Below are 16,731 nucleotides of genomic sequence, written 5' to 3' on the forward strand. Positions count from 1 at the left end.
CTGAAGCCTGCGCTCCTAGAGCCCGTGCTCCACAACAAAAAGAAGCCCTTGCTCACTGCAACTAGAGAAAGCCCGCGCCCAGCAATGAAGACCGAACACAGCCATAAATAAATAAATAAAGTTATTTATTTATTTATTTATTTAAAATTGAAGTTAGTTGACATACGATATTAGGTTACTTTCAGGTGTGCAACATAGTGATTTGACAATCAAACCCATTATGAAGTGATCACCATGATAAGTCTAGTAATCATTTGTTACCACAAAAATTATTAGTGTTATTGACTATATTCCTTATGCTGTATATTACATCCCTTTGACTTATTTTGTACCTGGAAATTTGTACCTTTTAATCCTCTTCACCTTTTTTTCTCTTTTCCCCACCACCCTCCCCTCTGGCAACCACCAGTTTGCTCTCTGTATCTAAAAGTCTGTTTCTGTTTTGTTTGTTCAATTCTTTTTCAGATTCCACATATGAGATCGTACAGTATTTGTTTTTCTGTTTCTGGCTTATTTCCCTTAGCATAATACCCTCAAGGTCCATCCTTGTTGTTTCAAATGACACGACTTCATCCAAATCTCCACAACTTTTGATAATTGAATGACGTGTGTCTTATAAAAGGAAAATAATAGGTTCATAGAAAGCCCATGTCATAAAAACACCCAAGCCCCACTGTATCTTGTCTCTAGTCTGATGGGATACTGCTGGAAGGATGAAAGTACAGGCAGAAAAGTACCCAGTCGGGGCTTCCCTGGTGGCACAGTGGTTAAGAATCCTCCTGCCAATTCAGGGTACACGGGTTCGAGCCCTGGTCCGGGAAGATCCCACATCCTGTGGAGCAAGTAAGCCCGTGCGCCACAACTACTGAGCCTGTGCTCTAGAGCCCACGAGCCACAACTTCTGAGCCCATGTGCCACAACTGCTGAAGCCTGCGTGCCTAGAGCCTGTGCTACACAGCAAGAGAAGCCACCACAATGAGAAGGCTGTGCACCGCAACAAAGAGTAGCCACCCCCGCTTGCTGCAACTAGAGAAAGCCCGCGCTCAGCAACAAAGACCCAGTGCAACCAAAAAAAAACATAAACAAACAAATAAATAAATAAAATAAAAGTACCCAGTGGGTGGAAAGAGTATTGTCTACTCTGCATTTATGTGAACTTAGGGTCTATTTAATTTTTTTTTAACAGAGTTTTGTTTGTTTTTGTTGCCTACTCTGTGCCAAAGAAGTATAGGCTCTGAGGAATCAGAAATGAATGAGACTCAGTCTATTTCCCTCCAAACACTCAGTATCTACTTGGATAAGGACAAAATAAAACATCTCCTCAGATCCAGAGATATTCATACTTTAGATGACAATTTATTTTAATCAAATAGTATGAAGCTGGCCTGTTAATAGTATCTGAAATTTATTGTGCCCTGTGTACATTCATTACATATGTAATTAAATATGTAGTTTCCACTATACTGTTTAATTCTTACAACAAAGCAGTTGTATCAACTAGGAATTGACTCAGATGACAACACTGAGGTTCAGAGATACAAAGAGCTTGCCCCACGTCACTCAAGATAATAAATAGAGGAGACAAAATTAAATTATCAGTCTCTGATGCCCATACACTAAATATCTTCACTTTGTTTCCATGCACTTCATAAAGTACAACAGAAGTACTTCAGAAGTACGGTGGTCTTAACTAAAAGCACAGCTAAGAAATATCTTTTAACTGATTTCCGTTTCCTAACTAAGAATGGAACACAACACTCTGCCTTTATGTCTCCTTTAGAGATTGAGAAGGACTAAAGCACAAGAATAAAGGAGGACATGGACAGCTGAAGCAAAATCTAGGGGCAGGAGCAAGAGAGACATCTGTGCTACATTACAATCTGCTGATCCTCTATGAGTCCTCCCTTGATCTCAGCTCTCCTTCCTAGAGTCAATGCAGCAAGGGTACCCCTTACCCTCCACTGAGGTCTACCGGGAACCCCTAAAAGGACAGAGGGCAGTGAACATGTGGTCTCTGCCTGAAGTGACCAGGCAAATAAAATGACAGGAGAGAATTCTGGCTAAGTGCCCTGTGTCTGGAGGCTGGATGCCTGGATTCAAACGTGAATTCACTCCTATTTTACCTCATGACCTAATACAAGTTATATTTAAATGCTGTGCTCCCTTATTCATCTGTGAAGTGACAATACTGTTCATTCCTCTTTCTTGGTGGTGATTACGCAGTTGAAATGAAACAAGCTACATGGAACACTTAGAGCCTGGAACCTAGGAAATCCTCAATGAAGAATCATGATACCATGTTTACTGTCTTATCCTCATCCACGTCCTCACTTCATGATTTTGGAGTACTTAGGGGACAGTTTAGAGAGAACTGCTTCCTGCTATCGTGGGGGTAATGCCCATGGGAACTAGCACTAATGTGGGAGGAAAGCAGAACTCTGAATGAGAGCTCTTGGACCCCACCAGAACCAAGGACATAAAACGTCAGTGCCCGGAGCTGAAACTTTGCACACTAGTGCCCTACCATCTGTCTATCCCAACTGTTTTGCTTGTTCTGACCATGAGGAAACACCACTCCCGCGACCCCTCCTCCATCCACTGTCTCCCATAGCACTCACTGGGCTGTGCTGAGACCCTGCTGGTGCATGCCCAAGGGGGACCAGTCTGCTGCCCCTCTCTGCCTGGTGAGCAATGATGGCTGAAGCTCTATCCTCAGGATTGGCAGAAAGACAGACTCCAGCCAGAGCCTCCTGATGGGGATGACTAGTCTGGGAGGAGGAGGCACAGGTGTGAAGCCTGCTAGACATGGACCGGCAACCTGAAGGGCTGGAGACGCAGGCTGACTATTTACAGTTGCGGGGCCTTGAATGCTTGATGCACAGAGCTCCTAATTAGCTAGATTAGTCCATGCCCTCCATTTTCTGAAGACTTCACAACTTTGGGAGAACCACAAGAAGAGAAAAGTCAGTGTCCATGGTTCAGCTCAATTACTTCTGAGCCCCACGTCTTCCCAGGGGAAAATTCACTTGGCCTCCTCTCGTCACATATCCAAAGGGCCCTTCCTGTAAAGATCAGGCTTATCATTTCCTCACCTTAAAATTCAATTGCAATATTGATGACTGAAATTGCATTCATGATGAAATAATATCAGGAATATTGGCGTCTTTATTGTTAACACTTACCATGCTAGAATCCGAAAATATTTCCATGTTTGAACACTTTTATATGAGCAAGAAAACCTTCACAGTTTTCTCAATATAAGTCCTTCTCATTCCGTGTAGAGTTTAGTCCGTATTAATTTTTTGTTGCTAATTTAAATTATATCCTTGGTTTTTTTTTGTTTTGTTTTTTTTGTGGTACGTGGGCCCCTCACTGTTGTGGCCTGTCCCGTTGCGGAGCACAGGCTCCGGATGCGCAGGCTCAGCGGCCATGGCTCACGGGCCCAGCCGCTCCGCGGTATGTGGGATCTTCCCGGACCGGGGCACGAACCCGTGTCCCCTGCATCGGCAGGCGGACTCCCAACTACTGCGCCACCAGGGAAGCCCCTTGGTTTTATTTATTCCTAATTGGTTTATTTTGGCATAGTAGAAAATAATTAAATTGTATATTTGCATTGTCTAGCACTCTTTATTCTAAGAGTGCCTCTAGTTGTTTTTCTTGAGTAGAAGTATATTATCTGAAACTATTCATCATTGTGGTTTTTCCCTTTTGCATAGGCTACCTCTCCTTGTAACACAATAAAATGGTGATAGAATGGCGACATCCAAAAAAATTTAAAAATGGGCAGAAAACCTGAATAGACTTTTTTTTAAAGGCAATATGCAGATGGCCAACAGACACATGGAAAGATGCTCAACATCACTAATCATCAGGGAGAAGCAAATCAAAACCACTTGTCAGAATGGCTATTATCAAAAAAACAAGAGAAATAAATGGTGATGAGGATGTGAAGAAAAGGGAACCCTCCTGTACTTTTGTTGAGAATGTAAATTGGTACAGCCACCATGGAAAACAGTATGGAGATTCCTCAAAAAATTAAAAATAGAAGTACCAGCAGTTCCACTTCTGGGTATGTACTCAAAGAAAATGAAAACACTAATTCAAAAGGATATATGCACCCTTATGTTCATTACATTATTTACAATAGCCATGATATGGAAGCCACCTAAGAGCCCATCAACAGATGAATGGATAAAGAAGATTGGTATATATATATATATATATATATATATATATATATATATATATATATATGTATATATACATATACATATACATAAGTTTGTATATATATACAATGGAATATTATAAAAAAAAGGATTAAATCTTGCCATTTGTAACAACATGGATGGACCTAGAGGGTATTATGCTAAGTAAAATAAGTCAGACAGAGAAAAACAAATACTGTATGATTTCACTTGTATGTGGAATCTAAAAATCAAAACAAATAAACAAACATAACTAAACAAAACAGGCATAGATACAGAGGACAAACAGGTGGTTGTCAGGGAGGTGGGTGGGGGGAGATAGAAATAGGAGAGGGAAATTAAGAGATACAAACTTTCAGTTACAAAATAAATAAGTCATAGATATGAAATGTACACTGTGGAAAATATAGTCAATAACTATGTAATATCTTTGTATGGTGACAGATGACAACTTGTCATGGTGATCGTTTCAAAATGTATAGAAATATCAAATCACTATATTGTGTACCAGCAACTAACATAGTGTTGTAGGTCAATTATACTTCAAAAAACAAACAAACTCATTGAAAAAGAGATCTAATTTGTGGCCACCAGAAATGGGGAGTGGGGGAGGGAGAATTGGATGAAGGTTGTTAAAGGCATAGACATTATGCTATAAAGTAAATAAGTACTAAGGATGTAATGCACAACATGACAAAGCTAATTGACACTACTATACATTATATATGAAAGCTGTTAAAAGAGTACATCCTCAGAGTTCTCACCCAACCATAAGTACATTTCTAAGAGCTTTGTTGAGGTATAATTGATATACAGTAAGCCACATGATTTAATAAGTTTTCACATGTGTATATACTTATAAAACCACCACCTTGGGCTTCCCTGGTGGCGCAGTGTTTGGGAGTCCGCCTGCCGATGCAGGGGACATGGGTTCGTGCCCCGGTCCGGGAGGATCCCACATGCCGTGGAGCGGCTGGGCCCGTGAGCCACGGCCGCTGGGCCTGTGCGTCCGGAGCCTATGCTCCGCAACGGGAGAGGCCACAACAGTGGGAGGCCTGCGTACCGCAAAAAAAAAAAAAACACCTTACTAAAGATAATAAACGTATTCATCAGCCCAGAAGTTTCCTCTTTGTCCAACGCAATTCCTCCTTGCCATCCCTCTTCCTTTCCCACCAGGCAACCACTGATTGGATTTCTGTCACTATAGATTTTTTTTACATTTTCTAGAATTTTAAATAAATGGAATCAGGAGGAGCTTCAAGATGGCGGAAGAGTAAAACATGGAGATCACCTTACTCCCCACAAATACATCAGAAATACATCTACATGTGGAACAACTCCTACAGAACACCTACTGAATGCTGGCAGGAGACCTCAGACCTTCCAAAAGGCAAGAAACTCCCCTACCTCCCTGGGAAGGGCAAAAGAATAAAGAAAAAACAGAGACAATAGAATAGGGACGGGACCTGCACCAGTGGGAGGGAGCTGTGAAGGAAGATAGGTTTCCACACACTAAGAAGCCCCTTCGCAGGAGGAGACTGCAGGTGGCGGAGGGGGGAAGCTTCGGAGCCGCGGAGGAGAACACAGCAACAGGGGTGCGGAGGGCAAAGCAGACAGATTCCCGCACAGAGGATCGGTGCCGACCGGCATTCACCAGCCCGAGAGGCTTGTCTGCTCACCCGCCGGGGCGGGCAGGGGGCTGGGAGCTGAGGCTCGGGCTTCGGTCAGAGCGCAGGGAGAGGACTGGGGTTGGCAGTGTGAACACAGCATGCAGGGGGTTAGTGCGCCACGGCTGGTCGGGAGGGATTCCGGGGAAAAGTCTGGACCTGCCGAAGAGGCAAGAGACTTTTTCTTGCCTCTGTTTCCTGGTGCGAGAGGAGAGGGCATTCAGAGCAATGCTTAAAGGAACTCCAGAGACGGGCGCGAGCTGCGGCTAACAGGGCGGACCCCAGAGACGGGCATGAGAAGCTAAGGCTGCTGCTGCAGCCACCAAGAAGCCTGTGTGCGAGCACAGGTCACTATCCACACCTCCCCTCCTGGGAGCCTGTGCAGCCCGCCACTGCCAGGGTCCCAGGATCCAGGGACAACTTCCCCAGGAGAACACACGGCGCCTCAGGCTGATGCAACGTCACTCCGGCCTCTGCCACCGCAGGCTCGCCCCGCATCCTTGCCCCTCCCGCTCCCCGGCCTGAGTGAGCCACAGCCCCCGAATCAGCTGCTGCTTTAACCCCGTCCAGTCTGAGCGAAGAACAGATGCCCTCAGGTGACCTACACGCAGAGGCGGGTCCAAATCCAAAGCTGAACCCCAGGAGCTGTGCGAACAAAGAGAAAGGGAAATTTCTCCCAGCAGCCTCAGGAGCAGTGGATTAAATCTCCACAATCAACTTGATGTCCCCTGCATCTGTGGAATACCTGAATAGACAACGAATCATCCCAAACTGAGGAGGTGGGCGTTGGGAGCAACAATATATATTTTTCCCCCCTTTTTCTCTTTTTGGGGGTATGTATGTGTATCCTTGCAATCTGTATAGCTTTGCTTTTACCATTTGTCCTAGAGTTCTGTCTGTCCGTTTTTTGGGGTTTTTTTTAGTATAGTTTTTAGCACTTGTTATTATTGGTGGATTTGTTTTCTGGTTTGGTTGCTCTCTTCTTTCTTTCTTTTTTTAAATATTTTATTTTTTAAAAAATTTTCTTATTACTTTAACAAAATTTTTAATAATTATTTTTTATTTTAATAACTTTTATTTTATTTTACATTATTTTATTTTATCTTCTTTCTTTCGTTCTTTCTTTTTTCTCTCCCTTTTATTCTAAGCTGTGTGGATGACAGGCTCTAGGTGCTCCGGCCAGGTGTCAGGGCTGTGCCTCTGAAGTGGGAGAGCCAAGTTCAGGACACTGGTCCACAAGAGACCTCCCAGTTCCATGTGATATCAAACAGCGAACATCTCCCAGAGATCTCCATCTCAACGCCAAGACCCAGCTCCACTCAATGACCAGCAAGCTACAGTGCTGGACACCCTATGACAAACAACTAGCAAGACAGGAACACAGCACTTTCCATTAGCAGAGAGGCTGCCTAAAATCATAATAAGACCACAGACAGCCTGAAACACACCACCATATGTGGACCTGCCCACCAGAAAGACAAGGTCCAGCCTCATCCACCAGAAGACAGGCACTAGTCCCCTCCACCAGGAAGCCTACACAACCCACTGAACCAACCTTAGCCACTGGGAGCAGACACCAAAAACAACGGGAACTACGAAACTGCAGCCTGCGAAAAGGAGACCCCAAACACAGTAAGTTAAGCAAAATGAGAAGACAGAGAAACACACAGCAGATGAAGGAGCAAGGCAAAAACCCACCAGACTTAACAAAGGAAGAGGAAATAGGCAGTCTAACTGAAAAAGAATTCAGAATAATGATAGTAAAGATGATCCAAAATCTTGGAAATAGAATGGAGAAAATACAAGAAACATTTAACAAAGAACTAGAAGAATGAAAGAGCAAACAAACAGTGATGAATAACAAAGTAAATGAAATTTAAAATTCTCTAGAAGGGATCAATAGCAGAATAACTGAGGCAGACGAATGGATAAGTGTGGAAATAACTACTGCAGAGCAGAATAACGGAAAAAGAATGAAAAGAATTGAGGACAGTCTCAGAGACCGCTGGGACAACATTAAACGCACCAACATTCGAATTATAGGGGTCCCAGAAGAAGAAGAGAAAAAGAAAGGGACTGAAAAAATATTTGAAGAGATTATAGTTTAAAGCTTCCCTAATACAGAAAAGGAAATAGTTAATCAAGTCCAGGAAGCACAGAGAGTTCCATACGGGATAAATCCAAGGAGAAACGTGCTGAGACACATATTAATAAAGCTATCAAAAATTAAATACAAAGAAAATATATTAAAAGCAGCAAGGGAAAAACAACAAATAACACACAAGGGAATCCCCATAAGGTTAACAGCTGATCTTTCAGCAAAAACTCTGCAAGCCATAAGGGAATGGCAGGACATATTTAAAGTGATGAAGGAGAAAAACCTACAACCAAGATTACTCTACCCAGCAAGGATCTCATTCAGATTTGATGGAGAAATTAAAACCTTTACAGACAAGCAAAAATTAAGGGAATTCAGCACCACCAAACCAGCTTTCCAACAAATGCTAAAGGAACTTCTCTAGGCAGGAAACACAAGAGAGGGAAAAGACCTACAATAACAAACCCAAAACAATTAAGAAACTGGTAATAGGAACATACATATCAATAATTACCTTAAATGTAAATGGATTAAAATTTCCAGCCAAAAGACATAGACATACAAAAACAACACCTGGATACATGCTGTCTACAAGAAACCCACCTCAGACCTAGGGACACATACAGACTGAAAGTGAGGGGATAGAAAAAGATATGCCATGCAAATGGAAATTTAAAAAAAGGTGGAGTAGCAATTCTCATGTCAGACAAAATAGACTTTAAAACAAAGACTATTACAAGCGACAAAGAAGGACACTACATAATGTTCAAGGGATCAATCCAAGAAGAAGATATAACAATAGTAAATATTTATGCACCCAACATAGGAGCAACTCAATACATAAGGCAAATACTAACAGCCATAAAAGAGGAAATCGACAGCAACACAATCATGGTAGGGGACTTTAACACCCCACTTTCACCAATGGACAGATCATCCAAAATGAAAATAAATAAGGAAACACAAGCTTTAAATGATACATTAAACAAGATAGACTTAATTGATATTTATAGGACATTCCATCCAAAAACAACAGAATACACATTCTTCTCATGTGCTCATGGAACATTCTCCAGGATAGATCATATCTTGGGTCACAAATCAAGCCTTGGTAAATTTAAGAAAATTGAAATCGTATCAAGTATCTTTTCCGACCAAAACGCTATGAGACTAGATATCAATTACAGGAAAATATCTGTAAAAACTACAAACACATGGAGGCTAAACAATACACTACTTAATAACCAAGAGATCACTGAAGAACTCAAAGAGGAAACCAAAAAATACCTAAAAACAAATGACAGTGAAAACACAATGACACAAAACCTATGGGATGCAGCAAAAGCAGTTCTAAGAGGGAAGTTTATAGCAATACAATACTACCTTAAGAAACAAGAAACATCTCAAATAAACAACCTAACCTTGCACCTAAAGCAATTAGAGAAAGAAGAACAAAAAAACCCCAAAGTTAGCAGAAGGAAAGAAATCATAAAGATCAGATCAGAAATAAATGAAAAAGAAATGAAGGAAACAATAGCAAAGATCAATAAAATTAAAGCTGGTTCCTTGAGAAGATAAACAAAATTGATAAACCATTAGCCAGACTCATCAAGAAAAAAAGGGAGAAGACTCAAATCAATAGAATTAGAAATGAAAAAGGAGAAGGAACAACTGACACTGCAGAAATACAAAGAACCATGAGAGATTACTACAAGCAATTATATGCCAATAAAATGGACAGCCTAGAAGAAATGGACAAATTCTTAGAAAAGCACAACCTTCTGAGACTGAGCCCAGAAGAAGTAGAAAATATAAACAGACCAATCACCAGCACTGAAATTGAGACTGTGATTAAAAATCTTCAAACAAACAAAACCCCAGGACCAAATGGCTTCACAGGCAAATTCTATGAAACATTTAGAGAATAGCTAATACCTATCCTTTTCAAACTCTTCCAAAATATAGCAGAGGGAGGAACATTCCTAAACTCATTCTATGAAGCCACCATCACCCTGATACCAAAACCAGACAAAGATGTCACAAAGAAAGAAAACTACAGGCCAATATCACTGATGAACATAGATGCAAAAATCCTCAACAAAATGCAAGCAAACAGAATCCAACAGCAAATTAAAAGGATCATATACCATGATCTAGTGGGGTTTATCCCAGAAATGCAAGAATTCTTCAATATATGCAAATCAATCAATGTGATACACCATATTAACAAATTGAAGGAGAAAAACCATGTGATCATCTCAACAGATGCAGAAAAAGCTTTTGACAAATTCAACACCCAATTATGTTAAAAACCTTCCAGAAAGTAGGCATAGAGGGAACTTACCTCAACATAATTATAAGGCCATATATGACAAACCCACAACCAACATCGTTCGCAATGGTGAAAAACTAAAATCATTTCCTCTATATCAGGAACAATACAAGGTTGTCCACTCTCACAACTGTTATTCAACATAGTATTGGAAGCTTTAGCCACAGCAGGCAGACTAGAAAAAGAAATAAAAGGAAACCAAAACCAAAATGAAGAAGTAAAGCTGTCACTGTTTGCAGGTGACATGATACTCCACATAGAGAATCCTAAAGATGCTACCAGAAAACTACTATAGCTAATCAATGAATTTTGTAAGGTAGCAGGATATAAAATTAATGCACAGAAATCTCTTACATTCCTATACACTAATGATGAAAAATCTGAAAGAGAAATTAAGGAAACACTCCTATCTACCACTGCAACAAAAAGAATAAAATACCTAGGAATAAACCTACGTAAGGAGACAAAAGACCTGTATGCGGAAAACTATAAGACACTCATGAAAGAAATTAAAGATGACACAAATAGATGGAGAGATATACCATGTTCTTGGATTGGAAGAATCAACATTGTGAAAATGACTGTACTACCCAAAGCAATCTACAGATTCAATGCAATCCCTATCAAACTACCACTGGCATTTTTCACAGAACTAGAACAAAAAATTTCACAATTTGTATGGAAACACAAAAGACCCCGAATAGCCAAAGCAATCTTGAGAAAGAAAAACGGAGCTGGAGGAATCAGCTCCCTGACTTAAGACGATACTACAAAGCTACAGTCATCAAGACAGTATGGTACTGGCACAAAAACAGAAATATAGATCAATGGAACAGGATAGAAACCCAGAGATAAACCCATGCACATATGGTCACCTTATCTTTGATAAAGGAGGCAAGAATATACAGTGGAGAAAAGACAGCCTCTTCAATAAGTGGTGCTGGGAAAGCTGGACAGCTACTTGTAGAAGAATGAAATTAGAAAACTGCCTAACACCATACACAAAAATAAACTCAAAATGGATTAGAGACCTAAATGTAAGGCCAGACACTAAAAACTCTTAGAGGAAAACAGGCAGAACACACTATGACATAAATCACAGCAAGATCCTTTTTGACCCACCTCCTAAAGAAATGGAAATAAAAACAAAACCAAAAACAAATGGGACCTAATGAAACTTAAAAGCTTTTGCACAGCATGGGAAATGATAATCAAGATGAAAAGACAATGCTCGGAAAGGGAGAAAATATTTGCAAACAAAGCAACTGACAAAGGATTAATCTCCAAAACATACAAGCAGCTCATATAGCTCAATATCAAAAAACAAACAACCCAATCCAAAAATGGGCAGAAGACCTCAATAGACATTTCTCCAAAGAAGATATACAGATTGCCAACAAACACATGAAAGCATGCTCAACATCAGTAATCATTAGAGAAATGCAAATCAAAACTGCAATGAGGTTCACCTCACACCGGTCAGAATGGCCATCATCAAAAAATCTACAAACAATAAGTTCTGGAGAGGGTGTGGAGAAAAGGGAACCCTCTTGCACTGTTGGTGGGTATGTAAACTGATACAGCCACTATGGAGAACAGTATGGAGGTTCCTTAAAAAACTACAAATAGAACTACCATACGACCCAGTAATCTCACTACTGGGTATATACCCTGAGAAAACCATAATTCAAAAAGAGTCATGTACCACAAAGTTCATTGCAGCTCTATTTACAATAGCCAGGACATGGAAACAACCTAAGTGTCCAGCTATAGATGAATGGATAAAGAAGATGTGGCATATGTATACAATGGAATATTACTCAGCCATAAAAAGAAATGAAATTGAGTTATTTGTCCTGAAGTGGATGGATCTATAATCTGTCCTACAGAGTGAAGTAAATCAGAAAGAGAAAAACAAATACAGTATGCTAACACATATATATGGAATCTAAAAAAAAAATTGTTCTGAAGAACCTAGGGGCAGGACAGGAATAAAGACGCAGATGTAGAGAATGGACTTGAGGACATGGGGAGGGGAAAGGGTAAGCTGGGACGAAGTTAGAGAGTGGCACTGACATGTATACACTACCAAATATAAAATAGATAGCTCGTGGGAAGCAGCTGCCTAGCACAGAAAGATTAGCTTGGTGCTTTGTGACCACCTAGAGGGCTGGATAGGGAGCCAGGGAGGGAGAAGCAAGAGGGAGGAGATGTGGGGATATATGTGTACATATAGCTGATTCACTTTGTTATAGAGCAGAAAGTATCACACCATTGTAAAGCAATTATACTCCAACAAAGAGTTAAAAAACTGTTTTTAAAACAGAGCAGATTTAAATTAAAGATAATCTATCATCATATTTTCCTGTAAAAATACTTAATATTTTCCTGTAAAAATACTTTCCTGTAAAAAAACAGATATGTTTGTGTCTCAAATATTATTTTTTTAAATATAGATGATTTAAAATAAAAAAGAAACAATAGTGCAGCCTTTGAGCAGGAATATACATAACAATATCTTTGAGTTGTTTTGCAGATACTGAAAACCTCCCCAGGTGGAAGAACTTAACTGTGTGCTGTCCACAAGCACGTAGACCCCAGATCGATTGGAACCAGAAGGTTGATGACAGTGACTCTCACTTCACCATCAACCAATCAGAAGAATGTCCAGGAGCTGATCATGCCCTCTTTGAACCATATTGTAAAACTCCTCACTACCCTCTCCAGGTTGGGACACACAGTTTTGAGGGCGTTAGCCTGCTGTGGCCCCCTTTGTCTGGCAAAGCAGTAAAGCTATTCTTTTCTACTTCACCCAAAACTCTGTCTCCAAGTTTTAATTCAGTTTTCGGTGTACAGAGGTCAGATTCAGCTTCAGCAGCTCTCACCACTCGTACCTGGTAGCTTCACTACTAAAGAGGAACTGGATTCAACTTAGCTGCTCAGGACTAAAAACATATATCTATATCTATATCTATATCTATATCTATATCTATATCTATATCTATCAGAAAAGAATTCTGATTGGTACAATCATGTCCTCTTTCCACGCTGGACAAATCAACTGTGGTCAAGAGACAGTGTGACTGGCAGCCCCTTCAGAACCACATTCACTTATTCAATTTATCAAACCTATTTTTAATGAGTATTTACTATGAGTCGATCATTATTTTAGGCTCAACTACCACAGGATAAAGAGGATCAGGAGCATGGGGAGGACAGGTTGTCCTAGTAAAAAAGGGTGGTCCTAGTAAACTCATTGAGAAAGTTACATTGGTGAAGATGGTGAATGACTTAGGTGAGTGGTATCTGGGGAAAGAGTGCCCCAGGCAGAGGGTAAGGTTAATACAAAGACCCTGAGGTAGGAGGTTGCCTGGGGGGAATGTAGCTGGAGCAGAGCAAGGGAGCACAGAAGAAGAGGAGAAGAGGTATCATCGGCTGATCGTGTGAGACTTTCTCTGCCACTGAAGGACTTTTGCTTTCATTTTCTCTGAGTGATGTGAGGAATAATTGTAGGGTTTACAGCAGACACATGACATGATTAGGAATTTTAAAAGATTCTGGATGCTGGGTTGAGTGTGGATTGTAGGATGTGAGGAAGCCTGCTTGGAGTTTACCTGTAGGCACGCTAGGTGAGATATAGGTGGGTAGGACCAAGGTGGGGATAGCAGCGTAAGGGTTGAGAATTGGTCTGTTGAGCTATATTTTGAAGGCAGAGCCAAAAGGATTTGCTTCCAGGCAGGATACATGTGTGAGAGAAAGAGAGGAGACAAGAATGTCTCCAGGGTTGGGGCCTGAACAACTGAAAAAATGGAATTGCATCTATTGAGACAGGGAGGGCTGTGGGTGGAGCAAACTTGGGAAGGAAAGGGGACATTAGAGATTCAAGTTTGAAATGTCAAAATTGAGATATTTCAAATGGATATATATTATGTGATTCTACTCACATGAGGTAGCAAGAGACAGAAAATAGAATGGTGGCAGCCAGGGGCTGGAGGAAGGGAGGAAATAGCATTAGCATTTAATGGGTACAGAGATTCAGTTTGGGAAGATGAAAAAGTTCTGGAGATGGATGGTGGTGATGGTTGCCCAACAATGTGAATGTGTTTAATGCCAAGTGTACACAATTATACACTTATAAATGGTTAAGATGGAGATGGATCCAAAAAATATTGCTGTGATTTATGTCAAAGAGGGTTCTGCATATATTTTCCTCTAAAAGATTTTTAGTACCCAGTCTTACATTTAAGTCTTTAATCCATTTTGAGTTTATTTTTGTACATGGTGTTAGAGAATGTTCTAATTTCATTCTTTTACATTCATGTTATATAAATTTAACCACAATAAAAAACATTAAGTAGTGCAAAATAATGGAGAAAGATTGAGATTTATTTCAGATAATGTTTTCAATGTCATTATAAAATAATAGAGATTGATTGGAATGTTTTAGATAAAAATTTTAATATCATTCCTCAACAGTCTAGACCAGGGTTTCTCAACCTCAACAATATTGATATTTTTGGTCTGTATTCTTTTTCATAGGGGACTGTCCTGTATATTGTATGATATTTAAAATCACCCCTTACCTCTACCCACTAGATGCCAGCACTGAGTTATGATAAGCAGAAATGTCCCCTGTTATTGTGAGGTTAAGACTCACAGACTAAAGGATGGGGTTTTAAAAGTTCTAAAAATAATAAAGGGATAAAAAAGTGAGTTTAGAAATTTCCCAATTACACATCAAAAAATTAATGTGAGTAGGTTTGTGTTCTTTCAAAGATACTCATCATGTGTGGAGGAATTGAGAAAAACAAAAAGAAAAATAACTAATTGTACTGCATAAACATCAATATCTGTTTTTCATGTACCACTTCTTGTACGCTCATCTTTGGCAGTGACCCTAATATCTGATCTTTTCTACTCACAATGCTATAACTTCATTTTAACATTGTTTTTGCTAAGGTCCAAACACATTAAAGGACCCCAGCATTTACCTCCAGTCTCTCCAATCCACCTTTGTTCACTTGGTATTTGGCCAAGGATACTCACCATGGAGGTGGGGGGGGCACTGGGAATTGGGAAAAGAACAAAGCATACATCACATTATAGGGCACAGACATAACTACCTTTGGTTTTAATATCCCAATTCCTATAAATTCAACTTTGTCATTGACTCTAGTAAGTTATTCATTTTACTCTCTATGAAATAACTGCATTTTAGTAATACATTTTTGCCGTGGATGAATTATTTTAAATATGTCAACACATAGTCTCTCCCTCTCATATCCACCTGTACCTATCCACCATGTGCTCTACCGTAAAAATACCCCCTGTCACTTATCCCCACAAGGTAAATAACATCCTTCTCTCCATATCCAATTTGATTTTGGTATAAAGTTTTCTTCACATCAATGACAAACCAATCTCTGCCTTCCTCAGAAAGAGGTCTCTGAGTCAGGAAGGCTGCATGGACAGGATTTAGAAGGTTACATCACTCCACTTTCCACCTACATCCCACTTTATACAGTAGAAAAAAACAGGTGAGCCCAAGCACATTTTACTTATTAAAGTCTTCAAGATCTAAGACCACAATGAAATCTAATGAAAATATATATTCTGGAGTGAGTTGATTCATCTCTACTTAGAAGAAATCATGTTCACTGGGAACATTTGTTACGTTTGGCCATAGAATAGCTGTAGGTTGGCCTGGTGTTGATGGAGGGGCTGTCCTAGTGCATCAGAAACAAGGGGGTCTACTTGAGACTGCATGACCTAAAGCAGTAGAGTGGGGTCTGTCGTACAAAATGCAGTACCCAATGGAGAGAAAGTCCTACCCATATGCTAGTTTGTGTCCAGGGAATTTTTGTTGAGATCATGGTGGTGTGACTAATTTGGGAATATGCTGAAAAGTAGATGGACAGGGCCTGAGTCTTGAATTGCTTGGAGCACATAGTCCTTATAGAGGATGGGCCCTGTGTGGTGGGCAGTATCTGAGATACTCTCACTGATCCCAACTCCTGGTTTTCATTGCTTTGTGTATCTTACTGCCACTGAGGGTGAGATGTACATAGAGACCCACTTCCAACAATGAGAATATGGAAGAAAGGTTGGGAAGTCCCTGCTGAGAATAGAGTAAAAAAAAATCTGGCTTTCTTCTTGCTGCCTCTCTCTTGCATTCTTGATGGCTCATATTGATAAAAAACAACTGCCCAACCAGGAAGCCATGTGTCAAGGAACTGAAAGAATTCTCTGGACAATATTCTGTGAACAGGTGAATCCTACCAACAGCCTCATGAGTGTGCTTGAAAGTGGACATCTGCTGATCCAGTTTTGAGATGCCTGCAGCCCTGGCTGATCTTGACTGCAACCTTCTGGGAGGCCCACTGAAATATTTAATTAAAGTATCAGGTATTAAAGAATAAAAGTCAA

The sequence above is a fragment of the Phocoena phocoena genome, chromosome 3 (genome assembly GCF_963924675.1).
Source record: "Phocoena phocoena chromosome 3, mPhoPho1.1, whole genome shotgun sequence".
In the NCBI taxonomy this organism is placed as follows: domain Eukaryota; kingdom Metazoa; phylum Chordata; class Mammalia; order Artiodactyla; family Phocoenidae; genus Phocoena; species Phocoena phocoena.